The 15,446-nt window shown below is 39.4% G+C and overlaps 3 long non-coding RNA genes across 4 annotated transcripts; all 3 read left to right on the forward strand.

Moving 5' to 3' along the window:
* Positions 1–5,923: 5,923 nt before the first annotated feature.
* On the forward strand, positions 5,924–6,276 carry LOC9631283. Its single transcript, XR_002992141.1, has 4 exons — positions 5,924–5,952; positions 6,009–6,070; positions 6,121–6,188; positions 6,237–6,276. It is a non-coding gene; the product is annotated as an uncharacterized LOC9631283 (long non-coding RNA).
* Positions 6,277–6,686: 410 nt separating this feature from the next.
* On the forward strand, positions 6,687–6,913 carry LOC112345758. The gene is made up of 2 exons (XR_002992143.1): positions 6,687–6,750; positions 6,798–6,913. It is a non-coding gene; the product is annotated as an uncharacterized LOC112345758 (long non-coding RNA).
* Positions 6,914–7,132: 219 nt separating this feature from the next.
* On the forward strand, positions 7,133–8,608 carry LOC112345756. Of its 2 annotated transcripts, none has more exons than XR_002992139.1 (2): positions 7,133–7,216; positions 7,273–8,608. It is a non-coding gene; the product is annotated as an uncharacterized LOC112345756 (long non-coding RNA). The 2 variants fall into 2 exon arrangements; XR_002992140.1 differs by having other exon boundaries at positions 7,133–7,208.
* Positions 8,609–15,446: the final 6,838 nt, after the last annotated feature.

The following is a 15,446-nucleotide window of genomic DNA, read 5'->3' on the forward strand; positions in this document are numbered from 1 at the left end:
TGTCGGCTGGATATGCAGTGGAATGACTCCAGCAGTTGAAGCCTGGAGAATCTTTTTGTGGTTGAGGAACTATATTTGTAATGAAGAGCAAGAGTCCAAATCTGCATCATTTATGACAAAAAATCAATTATAATAGAATTTGATTACAAGCAAAATGGTGAAAGGGCTGAAAGAAAATCGAAACTACTACAATGCTACTTTATGCAAGTAGACTAGCATATCATCAACCATTTTAGGGTTGATCATTATTTAACCAAAAAAGTTTGTAAATATATTACTCACAATCACTAAGTTATAAATTAAAAATTGATGAACAATTAACCTGAATATTTATTGATGCTAAAGATTGGACAAAACGAGATCAGGACAATATATTATTTTTGTATTAAATTTTTCCATTTGTATCAACTTCTAAACTCAAGTTGTATAAACTATAACTTAAAAATAGTTATAAGTTTCCCACCTAATTTCATTTAACTCTAAAATTCATTGAGTTAAATTAAATTTTAGCATTATTGTTTATCTTCTATATTTTATAAAATACATTTAAAATTCAGTAAGTGGTGTAAAATACAGTTTAATATGTAAACACATATTAGGCAATTCTACAAGGCACAAAACAAAAATCCTCAGTTTATATTAACCAAATAAATAAGTAATTTATATTTAAGTTAACATATAACTTAATAAACTAATAAATAAAAAATTTTAGTTTTTGAATTAGATATTTGTAAGTTTTAAAACTAAATCTGATCTACATTCCATTCAAATATATCATATCAATAAATATTTTTCTAACACTATTTTGTATTGTTTCAAGTTGAATATATCTATATTTGTAGACACAAATATTAATCTTTTAGCACCTGATTATTGTTGAATATCCAAATACTAATTCAAACACTTTTAAAAGGAGCTTTAGGTCACCAAGGGTAGTAATATGCTTTTTGCAAGCTAGGAATAATAGAAATTGTTACCGTCACACTTGAGATCATGAAATGCAAAGATCCTATTTGGAAAAGGATGTCTTTTGAATTCAATAACATGCTTATTAGCCATCTTAAGACTTGATAGCTTGCAGGGATAATATTCCAAATTATTGACAGTAACCATAATTGTGCAGCTTCTTTTGGATGTCAATAGACATGTCTTAGCCTGCCAAAAGATCAATATATAAGTTTGTTAAAATTTTGCCTTCAACTCCACTTTCACTTGCTTTGTCATGTTTGAATGTAGACTTAGATAATTTTTTGTCCAAAAGTAGAACTTTGTTCATGACATCAAAGAACTATAGTTTTTGGTAAAGTTGAGTGAGGATGATATCTGACAATATTATTGTGATGATCTTGCAATATTTATAGACTCAAAATGATGGTATAATCTAGTTCAACAACCCAATCAATTTTATGTTTATGATGTGCTATAAGGTATGTCTTTCCTTCACTTTATAAGGGATTATTTATATTTTTTTTGTTTCTATCCTTTAGTAAAGGTCAAGCAAGATGTATATGAACTTGTGTATATGGAGAAGAGTTGGGAAGAGCTCTTGGCTGAGTTTTTATAAATTGAGTATAAAATTCAATATGTAAAGTCTTCAAAGTTGAAGACACTAGTATGCATTACAAACAATCATAGGCCAAAGGAGTAGCTAAAGAGTATAGCTAAACTTTATACTCATAAATATAAATTTCTTATTATGTGCTTCATTTTTCTCAATTACACATATTGCTTTTGTAGTGAACAAAACTTTAGATGATATGATTTACAATATCACAAAATTGATTTCCATACAAATAACAGATAGAGACTCTAAAGTTCCCCAATGTCTACTTGATGAACAGAGAAAAAAGGCTGTCATAAGTATTTGAGAACATGATAAGCAGGGTTATCTATATCATGCAAATTGTGAGCAGGGTCTTGGGATATTTAATATCAAAGAGTGGGGCTCTTGGGGAAAGTTGTAGTTCTCAATTTCTCATGAAAGTGTGAATTTACAAGGAAGTGTGGTGGATTGTAAGCAATTAAAGAGAATGACTTGAGAAATAATCTATAAAGGTTCAAATATAAAGGGAAAACCCATGAATAAAAGTGCACCCTTTTTTCCAATTGATTAAAGGTCTTGGGTTATTTGGAGTTAAATGTCTTTAGGTTTGAATAGTACTGGGCTAAGTGACCTCATGGGAAGTTCAAATTCAATTCAATGACGATGCAAGTGACAATGGAGATGAGGATAAGGAAATTCCAAATCAAACTCATATTCCACCACCTGATAACCAGGATCAAGCTCTAATTTCACTACCAAATGATTATATGATAGTAGGGTTTCTTATTCATATAACTCTTCTATAACTGATAACATATCAAGGCATTGTGGGTGTCTTCATTGGCTCCTATAGTAAATTGCTGATATCTTTCACAAAAGACGACATGAACATGGAAATACAACACTAGTTTGACCATTAGTGCTAAAAGGTATAAAAACCATTGCAAACTTCATTCTCTTCAACTTTCCAAATAGTTTTCAAATATTGATGGGAAAGTTGAGGACTAGAAACTTTCTCACACCTAACCACTTGTGTGATATATTCTTCTTGTCATAAACATTTCTATACGAAGTTGGCTATATAATTTTTATCTTACTAAATGACCCCAACTGGATGTATGAGCTTATGATGTGTGTAGCAAAAGTTTATTTCAAGTCATTCTCCTCCAAATGCATCATGGATCCTATTAACATCAATATTAAGGGCATTCAAAGTAAGTGAGTAAGTATTTCATATTTTTATTTAATTTCTAAACTTTCTCATTTTCCAAGTTATGATGTGAACTGTTGCAAATATGACTTTAGGTATCAAAAGTTACCTGTTAGTTAATCCTTGTGGATGTTCTTTCCTTACTACCATGATAGCAAGAGGTCAATATTGTTGGACCCTTTTTTTTAATCTCCGCCTAAGGTAGTTAGGAAATTGGTCTTTGCATATGCACTTGACTAGATGAGCATCAGGACAGAATTCCTAAGTGCTATTAGTAAAATATATTTGACTTAGTTAAAGAAACTCATTCATTGACTTGCACTTACTAGTGTTGGGAAACCCCTATGATATTAAGCTTGGTCCCTCAATATTTGTCAGATGATAGTTTACCGTGTTTACCAAACACCCTTGCTATCATACACTTTGTGTTAATACCATTCAGTGAAACGTGTATATACATTCCCCAATGTCCTGTAGGGATTAATACAAAAACCAGGCATGCTGCCCAAAGGTCATGCTATCTAGTGGAGATCTCCTTCATCTAAAGTGAGACTAAGCCTACAGTACAAGCGGCTACTGTTGCCTCCATTGTATCGCATCCAGATCTAAGTCCCCCCTTTGTGTTGACTGCAAGATTGACTCCGGGGGGTGCCATCTCCAATGAACCTTATTGTGGTCTCCTTCACCGAAACATGGTAGCCATGCTTTTTGCCACTCCTCGAGCCTCTCAAGCTTCCCCCTGTCTTGGAGGATAGCATGGTGAAGTCGTACTGCCCCCAATGTAAGTCTCCACCATTCTGCTAGTACCTGTGATACTTTGACCTATGTCCCGTCAAAGTGCACCCAGTTACGTGCTTCCCAAAGGGCTTGGACTCTCATCACACGCCATACCACCCATCAAGCATGGCCAAGTGCCTCCCACACGGGGACTCCTATCTCCACCCCAGTCATGTCCTAGTGGACCTGAATCCCCCAACCGTGTCGTCCTTTGCACCTGATGTGTTGCAGGGCTGGGCCCTAAGCAGGACCCCTCGCTCCCTCAAACCAGTGGAGCACATCCCCACTGTGGGCCTCAAAATCCTGTGTAATGCCTAGCTCTTTCCCTACCTTAATGATCTGGCACCACACCTCCTTTGTAGTGTCGCACTCCCACAATGCATGCTTGACTGTCTCAATTTCACCACACTCCTTGCACGTGCAACTCACGTCATCCTGGAATTGCTGTCCAACTGAGAGACCATTATTCGCTACCAACCAGGAGGTGACTTTCACTTTTTTCCTGCATGGGCAGCTTCTAAAAGTGAATTGTGTTGTCCACCACTTGCTCCGTGTCAACCCCCTGTGCTATCCACTTTTGCCATAGCTTTGGAATCTCCTCTCTTGCCTCCTCCCATGATGTCAGTAGTCCATTCCACGCTTCCTTGACCGCACAGGAGAAAAAGCTTCCCATCCCTCGTCACCATGTGGCAGGGTCCCAGTCCAGATCTTCAAGCAGCTGCTGTCACCACCATATCAGTGGTCCATCACCCTCTAGCAAGTCTTCTGATTCCACCACGTCTAGCCTCTTGGGTGACTGCCTAAGCACACGAATCCTCCCACATACCTCATTGTTCGTGACGTCTGGCATCACTTGTCTCTCAGCCGTTGGGAGGAGCATATCTCCTCTTGTGACGCAAAAAGGCCATCCTATGTTGTGCTCTGGTGCAGTGACGAACCACACCTCGACATCCCCTTCTTCCCATGCTGGTGTAGGTGTAGTGAATGATTGAGTCCACTTCCCCAATGGATGTCGCACTGCATCGTGCTCCTCCCACTATGTTTGCTACTGAATTGCCACAAAGTCCCCTGCTTTAAGGCATCTTCTCGGCCACTTCGTCCCTGCTTTCGTGTCGTTCACCACCTGGAGGAGTCGCAGAACGTCTAGCAGGATGTTGCATCGCTTCCAAGGTCCAAAAACTTGAGTCCTTCTTGCTGTTCACCACCAATCCCTGTCGATCATTCCCGCCAGTTGTTTCATGGTCCAAAAGCCATTTGCATGCATTTTTCTCCAGATTGTGTGGTGAGTCTCTTGTCCCAGTGTCACACCTCCCACTTTGAACAGTGCATTGAAAAACAGAGACTGGTTAAGCCACTCCTCGGCCCTGGTCGGTGGTACTTGCTCCAGCGGAAAGGCTTTCCACAGTCGGTGAAGGCTCTGGATGAAGTTGCCCCCTTTCACTACTTGAGTTGGTCCTTTTACAAAGAGCCACCATGGGTCCTCCTCCCAGGGTTTGGCTGCATTGTGTTTGGGGTGTATCGCTAGGAGGCTCTGCTAGAACATGAGTCACCACGGCTGTCTCCCCTGTTGCAGTCCCATAAGAAAAATCTTGTACCTCAACACCTTCGCCATGTCGCTGGGGTCAATGATCCCGAGCCCTCCTAGGATGCACAGCCTCGCTGTAGACTGCCATGCCACCTTGGCCATGGTTTGCCCTGTAACCAATGCTCCACGCCATACGTAGGTTCGCACCATCTATCGCACCTTCTACAATGTAGTTTCCAACACCGGCCAAATCGAGAGGTGGTACCAGATGTTAGGGAGGATCATGCCCTTGACTACTACGATCCAAGCTGGGAGCCCAAGTTTCCTCAGTGTTCATTTCTGAACTGCAGTCTAGATCCTCCTGAGTAGTGTATCATCCTGTGTGGCCACACTGTACTGGACCCCAACCTGGATGCTGAGGTACCGAGTGTCTTTGCCACTAATATCCTATCTCTTGTCCCCAAGCCTCGATGCCTGGCTTTCCCCAGTTCACTCCTACTAACTTGTTCCAGTTTATAGCTACTCCCGCTGCCATGTTGAAGATCTTGAGCTTGGACCTTGCTGCGTCCAGGTTCCTTGGGGTGGCGAGCAGGAAAAGTGCAATATCATCTGCAAATGCCCCATCCTACAACTCTTGTGTCACGACTTGAGTTCCCAGGAGTTGTAGTTGTTCAGAGGGCAGCACCAGGCCTTTTATATCCCCTCCATGTACGAGGAAAGAGCCCAGTGTCTCTGCTACTATCAAAAACAGGTATATGGGTATGTAATTATCTTTTTTTTCTGCCATCAAACATCTTCTGTCTTGGGGAATTGGAAGCTTGGCAAGGCCGCCTTGGGAGAGAACGTCAAGACACAGATCGTACCTTCAACTTGAGCTCTTCAAGCTCTACGAATTCGGTAAGCTTAAACTCTTGTATTGCAGTTGTTTGTTGATTTTTCTTTTTTGTATATAGAGGCCTGTCCCTTCTGTAGACGAGTGAGAGAAGCATTGACAGAGCTCGATCTTTCTGCCGAGGTAGTGTCTCGTGGAAGTTGCAGATGGAAACTTTTTCAATCTTTGTGTAGGTGTATCCGTGCCCAAAAGGATCTCGAGTCCATCGTGCGTTTGTGAAAGCGTCTGGAGGCAAAGAGCAGTAAGTGATACACTCTTGTCTGCAACAGATTCTCATCGAATATGACAGGTTTCCATTTCTCTTGGATCCAAACACCGGCGTGTCAATGGATGAGAGCTGTGAGTAATTTTTCTTTTCATCACAATCAGCTTGCATGAATGCCTCTGGCAGCCGATATTGTCAACTACTTGTTCCAGGAATATGGTGAGAGAAGAAGGCCAACATTCGGGATTTTAGAAAGGTAACAAGTTTTACTGAAGTGTAAACTCTTCGGTATTTCATCATAATGTGTTCCAGCACCTTTAGTCACTGGCTGGGTTCCGACGATAATACGAGCAGGGCGAGGCATGTCATTGTGGAATGGAGCATTGCCAGATCCTCCACAGAAGCTCCTTGAGCTCTACTCAAACGAGAACAACCAGATAAAGCGCTGTGTTTTCAAAGAATTCTAAAAGTTTTTTGGTAGTTTGCAAGGCTCGTAAGAGAAGCCCTGTGCGAGCTGGAACTTCCTTACATCCTCTGGAACATGGGCAAAGGGTCACTTAATTGCTCCAAGCTCAAGCAAATTTCGGGTTCAACACAGGTAACCTTTTGATCTATTTTTCCCTTCATTATCATTGTCAAGAACAGGTTCCATATCTGGTTGATCCCAACACCGGCATACAAATGGCAGAGTCTCTTGACATAATCCGCTATCTCTTCGCTAACTATAATTCGAAGTGATGTTGATGGAGAGTTTCCTTGGATTGATCAGCTATCATCGTGTTTGGTACTAATAGTGTATCGAGCTTTACTCCCAAGAACAGCATAGGAAATGGCAGTTGCTACCATCAGCAAACGGAGGTACCAGCTAAACCGCAGTGTTCCCACAACTATGGACTGGTTGGCTTTCTAGAACGTACGAAGGAGTGTACGGGGTGATCTGGACTAGAGAGAGAAAGAGTTTAGGGTAGGCATTCCTTTTGTACCCCATTTTCAAGAAAAGAGGCATTTGGCGCATCACCTGGTCGCTTTTCTGCTACCGCCGGGAACGAGCTCAAGGTTGGGAGGTATGGGTTATGATGTGGGGATCGTTCGTGATTTGGGGTCGTGTCCTTCTTGGTAGGAAGAGAGGAAATTCTGCTTCGCATGCATCCAGGATGTCCCTGGGGGGAGGGTGTGATGTCCTGGACTGAGAAAACCCAAAACCATGGCTGGGACAGCAGTTCTTGGGCAGAATTTGAGAGCCTTGCATGCGCACACAGTGGCTATCATCCTGTTTAAGTCTTTCTTTCTTGACTTCTCGACTCACTGACCAAACTTTTTGTGACGAGGTTTGAAGTTCTGGAGAGCAAGGACGAGCTTGATCTCATTGGACAACAACCACCAGAATCGCTGCGGCAGTTTAACCAGCGCTTTCAGTCTTATATTCGTAAATTCGTCTTGTGTGGCGACTTGATACGGCTGTGCATCACTTTGCCAAGTTCCAGCCTTCTTGGATTGGTCCTTATCAGGTACTTTCTCGTGCTGGCACTAATTCGTATTGGCTAGCAGAGTTGACGGGCAGGAAACCACCGAAGCCAATCAATGGAGTTGATCTCAAACGGTATTTCTTTTGACTGGTACAGTTCACGTTTCGTTTCTATTCTTTTAATGCTGTGAGTGTCTTTGCGAGAACTATTTTGTTACTCACAGGCCCGAACCTGATTCGGGAGCAGGACACTGTCTCCTGGGATAAGTTCTGTCCCATTCGCGATGCGGAGACAGCTTGTTGAGGGGCACGATCCTGTGGTACGTAATGCCTCTCTCTCCCCTGTCTCTTGAGGTTTCCGATCGTCACAGTTCTGAGGTGCATTCTTTGTCTCAAATCGCTGAGAATGTTAATCTGCATTTCCTTGCTTTCTGTCATAACTGTTACATTTGAACTGCTTTCTATGTTTTCTTGTTCCGTGGTCTCGTTCGTCTAGTTGTGGCCTGTCGTTAACAATCTTTCACTGGGGATGGCCAAAGCGCTTGGTCTCTCTGGCGTTGGAAAGTTTCATGGCGGTTGGTTCTCGTCGACAGTTGGCCAAGTCGCTTGGTCCTTTCGGCTTGTCAATCGACTGCCTATGACGGGCTGCTTCAAGGATGGATGAGACACGAGAAATTCATGTGTGATGCCTTTCTGTGCTTATTGTCTTTCTTTCATACCATTGCCTCGAAGCTTGAACATGGATGCTACCTCAGAATCTTTGACTTTGGACCTCCAATCACTTGGGATTGAGACTCATTCGCCCCTTGAGAGTGCACTCCATCAACACTGAATCTCTTAGTATCTGCGCACTTGGGACGTGCTTTCCCCAGTCAGTCGCCAAATACGAAACGTACGGGAGAGTGTTATAAGAGGGTAGACATTCTTTGGATGATGTTAGTGCATAGGTCATGAAGGGAACCGCCATGGAGATGTGCTCCAGGTCGAGATAGCTTCGTGTCGGCTGGATATGCAGTGGAATAACTCCAGCACTGCCAAGGAAGAGAACATAGAATTCAGGTGGTTTTACAACAAACCTGGAGAATCGCTCAGGTTTTTTGTGGTTGAAGAACTACATTTGTAATGAAGAGCAAGAGTGAGGCATGCAATCCATGACCTAGGTCAATCTGCTGAAATTTAAGTTGAACCTAAGTTGCAAAGATTGCAGGAAATTTCACTAAAGCATAAAATAGTGATAAAGTCATCTCTTATCTGTAAATTGTTTTTTAAGTTTTGCCATCTTGAGTTTAAGTATCAGGTGTTGAGTAGGATTGATGCTAATCTACCGTCAAGCATACAACCTTTTACATATTTATCTAAATATTTATTTCGAAATATTTCTGATATGTAGATGATAAAAGAAAATTTAAAAATTTTAAATATATTTATTCAAAATGAAAGTAATAAAATACTTTAGTTTTATATTATTTTAAAAAATTATAAGTTAAATTTTTAGTTTAATATAAAATAATGGTAACATGAAGAACAACAATATTTTCTAAATTTTGTAATATACTTCTTGTTTGCATCCTTTTTAAAAATATATATACTTATTTATCAGTTTTGATATAAAAAACTTGATCTTGTAAATCCATGTAATAACTATAATTAAGATAAGGTTATTGCTAATGGCAATCCCCTTGCACCATTTATGATAAAAAATAAATCTCAATAGAGTTTGATTACAAGAAAATGATGAAAAGGAAACACAAAAGGAAGTTAAGCAATATAAATTATAACTAAACTTAATTCAATTTATAAATATTGATTATTAAGGTTAAAAATTGTCAATGTTGTGCCATTTCTAGCCTCCTGATAAGAGTTGTATCACCATGTTTGTGTATAAGTGATATAATCTTAACAATTGCTCAATGTGGCCATCTTCCAATTGCTATCATATTATTCCATATGTGTAATAACTCTGCCCCAATCCAATCCTAATGTTTTTAATTCAAGGGTTTGTTTTAAATAGCTATTAATAATATTTCATTATCTTATGCATTTTTTGGAGGCTTATGTGCATCATATCATAATCATCCATAAAAGAGATGTATTGACTTGTAAAATTCCTTATAGAACAAGTTTTCACTAATAAACCTTTTTAAATATCTAAATTTAATTAATGCCTCCATTTTTTCTGCTTCTAAAGTAAACAATTACTCCTTTATTTTTGATAGTTAGGTTTAAAATGTAGAACTTTTTAATTGTTGCTTGATCAATATTTTGATAGCTTTTATATCCCTTTTAATGACTTATATTTTATTAGATCTTCTCCTTCACTTAGTCTATGTTTTTTTCATGGAGCTCACTGGTTATTTTAACCATGAATTTGTTAACTTCCTAGCTTTCTTTTATACAATAAATAGTGTATGTGTTTTCAAAGTGTTTTTTTGATAATGTAGGCTTCTTGATTCCACATCTTTAAGGATTAATATTGTTAACAAAACAGTGATCCAAGAAGTCTTTATACTCTATAGAAATATTTAGTTTCTCATTATTATGACATAAATTTGGTGACAAATAAAAATGTTTTATTTTTCTTTGATAAAATTAAAATCTCCAGTAACAATCAATGTTGAAGGTTACAAAGGGAGCTCCTTTAAGATCTCTTGAAAAAAACAACCCCTCTCTAATGAATAACTTACCAATGCGTATACATTTAGAGAGCATTAGTCATATATTTGATTTTAAATTAAACACATTACACTTGATCCCAGAACCAATATTATGTCTATTATAAAGTAACTCCCACAAACTTTAACCATTACTAGCATCCCCCTACTACATTCTATTGTCAAGTTCCAAAAGTTTTTTTTTTTTTGCAAACTTATACACTAAATTCACACTTGAAAGACAATGCTTTTGCATACATAAAAAATCATTTGTGATATTCCTTATGATGTTAATAGAATTATCATACATACTTACTATCACGAAACTCGTTATGCATGTTTTTGTAAAAGGCATGATATGTCCATGTAACACACGTGGTTTTCACCCTTTATTTTATGGTGATTTACCATAGGATAACCACAAAGTGGAATCTAAACCCTCCATATGCCATATGCCATATATCACATATCCAATGGACAGCAAAGTGGAACTCGAGTTTTAAGGCCACTCATTGGGCCACTGAATGAAGATACGGAGCTAAACTCCCAAACTTGCAGCTGGGTCTAAGTCCAAGTTCCATACCATGTTAATTAGTAAATACCCATATCTTTATGTTAGACCACTGGTATATTGAAATAGTGTCAAACTTTATTTGGGTCCGTTTTGCATGCTAGTCTTGGTATTAGAATGTTGAATGCTCTAAGACTGTTTCTACATCACTCCATACTCCTGTCTCTTCACTTTTTGGGCTGAATGTTCAAAAATCACACCATACTCCAGTTCTTTCACTCATTAAGTTGGATGCAGAACAAAGATACGCATGCAAATAAGAGTTAAATTATGCCTTAAGTTAGTCGGCCATGCCTGACTTACCCACTATCCCTACTATATATTTGGAAACTTTGATAGCCCCCCCTCCTTGAGGAACATATGCTTTGGGCTTTCAACTTTAACTACCCTTAGTACTAGGAGTTAGTCTCTAGAACTAACTTGAAACTTATTAAATATGGAATGTCTCTAGATTGTAAATATGAATACGAGACCAACACTATTGTGGTTAGAATAATCTTTACATTCCGTAGATATGCCAAATAAGTAGATCTAGACACTTTCTATAAATAGCATTTGGAACCAAATGGTACTAACAGAAGGCATATGATAGTGAGGGTGTTTGGCAGACACGGTAAATTATCATTTGGCAAATATTGAGAGACTAAGAAAAATTTTACGAGGGTTCCCAACATTAGTAAGTGCAAGTCAATGAATGAGTTTCTCTAACCAAGTCAAGTATGTTTGACTAATAGCACTTAGGAATTCCATCCTGATGCTCATCTGGTCAAGTGCATACGTAAAGACTAGTTTCTTAATTAGCTTAGGCGAAGACTGAAAAAAAAGGTTTAGCAATACTGCTTGCCGTCGTGGCAATAAAGAAAGAATATCCAAAAAAACTAGCCGATAGATAACTTTTAATACCTGAAGTCACTTTCGCGACAGTCCACATCATAACTTGGAAAATGAGAAAGTTTAGAAATTAGATAAAATATGAAATACCTACTCATCTTTTTAGGCTTACTTTGAATGCCCCTAATATCGATGCTAATAGGATCCATGGTGCATTCGAAGGAAAATGACTTGAAATAAACTTTTGCTACATACATCATAAGCTCATACATCCAGTTGGGGTCGTTTAGTAAGATAAAAATGACATAGTTAACTTCGAGTAAAAATGTTTATAACAAGAAGAATATATCACACATGTGGTCGAGTGTGAGAAAGTTTCTAGTCCTTGACTTTCCTATCAATATTTGAAGACTATTTGGAAAGTTGAAGAGAATGAAATTTGCAAGGGCTTTTATATCTTTCAACACTAATGGTCGAACTAGTGTTGTATTTCTATGTTCATGTCTTCTTTTGTGAAAGATGTCAGCAATTTACTATAGAAGCCAATGAAGACACCCATAATGCCTCGATGTGTTATTGGGAAAACAAGACAAACCTATAGAAGAGTCATATGAATAAAAAAGCTACCATCTTATGATTGTTTGGTAGTGAAATTAGAGCTTGATCTTGGTTATCAAATGGTGGAATATGAGTTTGATTCAGAGCTTCTTTATCCTCATCTCCATCATCACTACATCATCATTAAATTTGAACTTCTCATAAGGTCACTCAACCCAATACTATTTAAACCCAAAGAAGTTTAACCCCCAAATAGCCTACCAATTGGAAAAAACAGTGCCCTTTATATTTGAACCTTTATAAATCATTTCTCAAATTAGTTTACAATCTACCACATTTCCTTGCAAATTCACGCCCTCCTGAAAAGTTGAGAACCACAACTCTCCCTGAGAGCCCCATTTTTTGATATTAAATATCCCAATACCCTACTCACAAATTGCGTGATATAGATAACCCTCTTTATCATGTTCTCAAATACTTTTGACAGTTTTTTCTCTCTGTTCATCAAGTAGATATTGAGGAATGCTAGAGTCTCTATTTGTTTTTTGTATGGAAATTAATTTTGGGATATTGTAAATCATATCATCTAGAGTTTTATTCACTACAAAAGTAATATGTGTAATTGAGAAAAATGAAGCATAAAAAATTTATATTTGTGAGTATAAAGTTTAGCTATACTCTCTAGCCACTCTTTCAACTTGTGATTGTCTGTAATGCATATTAGTTTCTTAACCTTTGAAGACTTTACATATTGATTTCTATACTTAATTTGTAAAAACTCAGCCAAGAGCTCTTCTTGACTCTTCTCCAGATACACAAGTTCATATACATCTTGCTTGACCTTTACTAAAGAATAGAAACTAGAAAAATAAAAATAAAGTGAAGGAAAGATATATCTTATAGCACACCATAAGCATAAAATTGATTGGGTTGTTGAACCAGATCATACTATCATTTCAAGTCTATGAGTGCTGAACAAGTGTTGCAAGATCATCACAATAATATTGTCAGATATCATCCTCACTCTGTCAAGACCCCCAACAAAATCAAGACTCGAAAATGCAGAAGACAAAGAGAAAAGCTAGTGAAAACGAAAAAAAAACCTTAAACTGGCGTTGATTCAAATTGTGGAGAAATGGAACAAGGCTAACCTATATATACTATAGGTTGATGAAGTTCCACCACTCTTGGATCGGAGACGGCCTAAATATAGCTAAGGTCGAGGAGGCACCACGTCATCATCAAGAATGTGGCTCGAGATTTAGGAATCGTACAGGAAATCAGAGAGTCAGGAATAGGGAAGTGTCTTGAAAGTCAAGAATATGGTCTGTAGGTCAGGAATCCAGTGAGAGTCAGGAATGTGGCAAGAATTGGGGGATTCCTGACAGCACCCCCTCCTCAAGAACGAGTGGAACGAGGACATGAATGAGAACGAAGAGGAGGATGAGATGGGCGGCGAGGGATAGAAGATGGAGAAAAAGAATGAGGACTGGGATGAGAAAGATAGTGGTGGTGGAAGTCCTGAACAAGTCAGGAGAATGAATTAGGTTGTCCGCAGGTTCCCAAGTGCATTTCTCAAGTCCATAACCCTTCCAATCTACCAGATAGTAGAGGTTAGACCGTGAGATCTTGGAATCAAGGATGTCTTGAACCTCGTACTCACACCCATCCTCGAGCTGCACTGGTGGAGGCGGAGGAATGACCCAATTTGGTATAGGACTGGGAATATAAAGCTCAAGGAGAGAGGAGTAAAAAACGGGGTGAATTTGATATGAGGAAGGAAGTGCAAGGCAATAAGTGATAGGATTAATGATGGCAGTGATAGGGAAAGGACCGAGGCATTTGAAATTAAGTTTGGGACATGGCCTAGTGGTGGACATATTTCACCTGAGGAGCCAGACTTTATCCTCGATATTGTAAGGGGGACAATCTTGACGATGGACATTGGCAAATGTTTTGTGAGATTCCTAAGCACGATGGAGGTGGAAGGAGATGGAGTTGTGGATTTCCTAGAGGTTGGAGATAAATGCCTCAGAGCGGGGATTTGAACGAGAGGATTCGGATGGAAAAGGAAGTGAGAGATTGAATTGGGGATTTCGGCTAGAGTTCGCAAAGAAGGGGGAAACTTGAAGGGAGGAGTGAACAGAATTGTTATAGGAGAACTCAGCAAGGGGAAGGATATCGAATCAGTCATCCTGATGATAGTTGATAAAGCCCCTCAAGAATTGTTTCAATGTCTGAATTGTTCACTCAGACTGTCCATCACTTTGAGGATGATACGCCGAAGAGAGGTTGGCCTTCACTCCAAGAAACTGCAAGAACCATTGCCAGAAATGAGAGACAAACTGATGTCCCCGATCCGAAACCACATCTACAGGAATCCCATGAAGTTGGAAAATTTCCCTGAATACCAGTTTTGCCATGTCCTTGCCCGAAAACTCCTTGGTACACGGCAGGAAGTGTGCCATCTTTGTGAAGCGATTCACCACGACTAAAATGCTGTTGAAGCCTCCATAACTCGGAAGATCACTCAAGAAATCCATGGAGATGGATTCTCAAGGACCTAAAGGGACCGGGAGGGAACGAAGCAAACCTGAAGGAAGGTGGCAAGGTACCTTATTCCGGGTGCAAGTGTCACAGGAGGTAACAAAAGCTTTGATGTAGTCATCCATGTGAGGCCACCAAAAGTCCTGTGCAACCAGCTCATAGGTTTTCACAATGCCGAAGTGACCAGTAATCGGGCTATTTTGGCACGCCATCAGGACCAACCTTCGAGCATCACCTTCAGGAACGTAAAGCTGCTCCCCACGGTACAACAAGCCATCTAAGAACTTGAACTCGTCAAATCGCTGGTAGTTGGGAGTCACTGGGTATCCAGCTTGAAGATGGGGGAAAATGTCGCTGGTGAGGTCGTTGGATTGAAGATTGTTTCTGATCGCATCCATCAAGGAGGAGTCCTGAGGGACCAGGGAAATTGCCATAACTTGAAGCCGATTAGGACTAAGGATAACCTAATCCTGTTGATTGAAGGCAAGATTACAAGGCCTGAGACTGAGATAGGTGCGCCTTAAAAGAGCATCAGGAAGGCCTTGAAGCTTTCCAGGTCTGTATTTGATAATAAAGTCAAATTGACTTAGGAATTGTGCCCACCTTGCCTGACAACAGCTCAAAACTCGGGAAGTGGCAAAGTACTCGAGATTTTTATGATCTGTCCAGGC

The sequence above is a fragment of the Selaginella moellendorffii genome, unplaced genomic scaffold (assembly GCF_000143415.4).
Source record: "Selaginella moellendorffii unplaced genomic scaffold, v1.0 SELMOscaffold_10, whole genome shotgun sequence".
NCBI classification, from domain to species: Eukaryota; Viridiplantae; Streptophyta; class Lycopodiopsida; order Selaginellales; family Selaginellaceae; genus Selaginella; species Selaginella moellendorffii.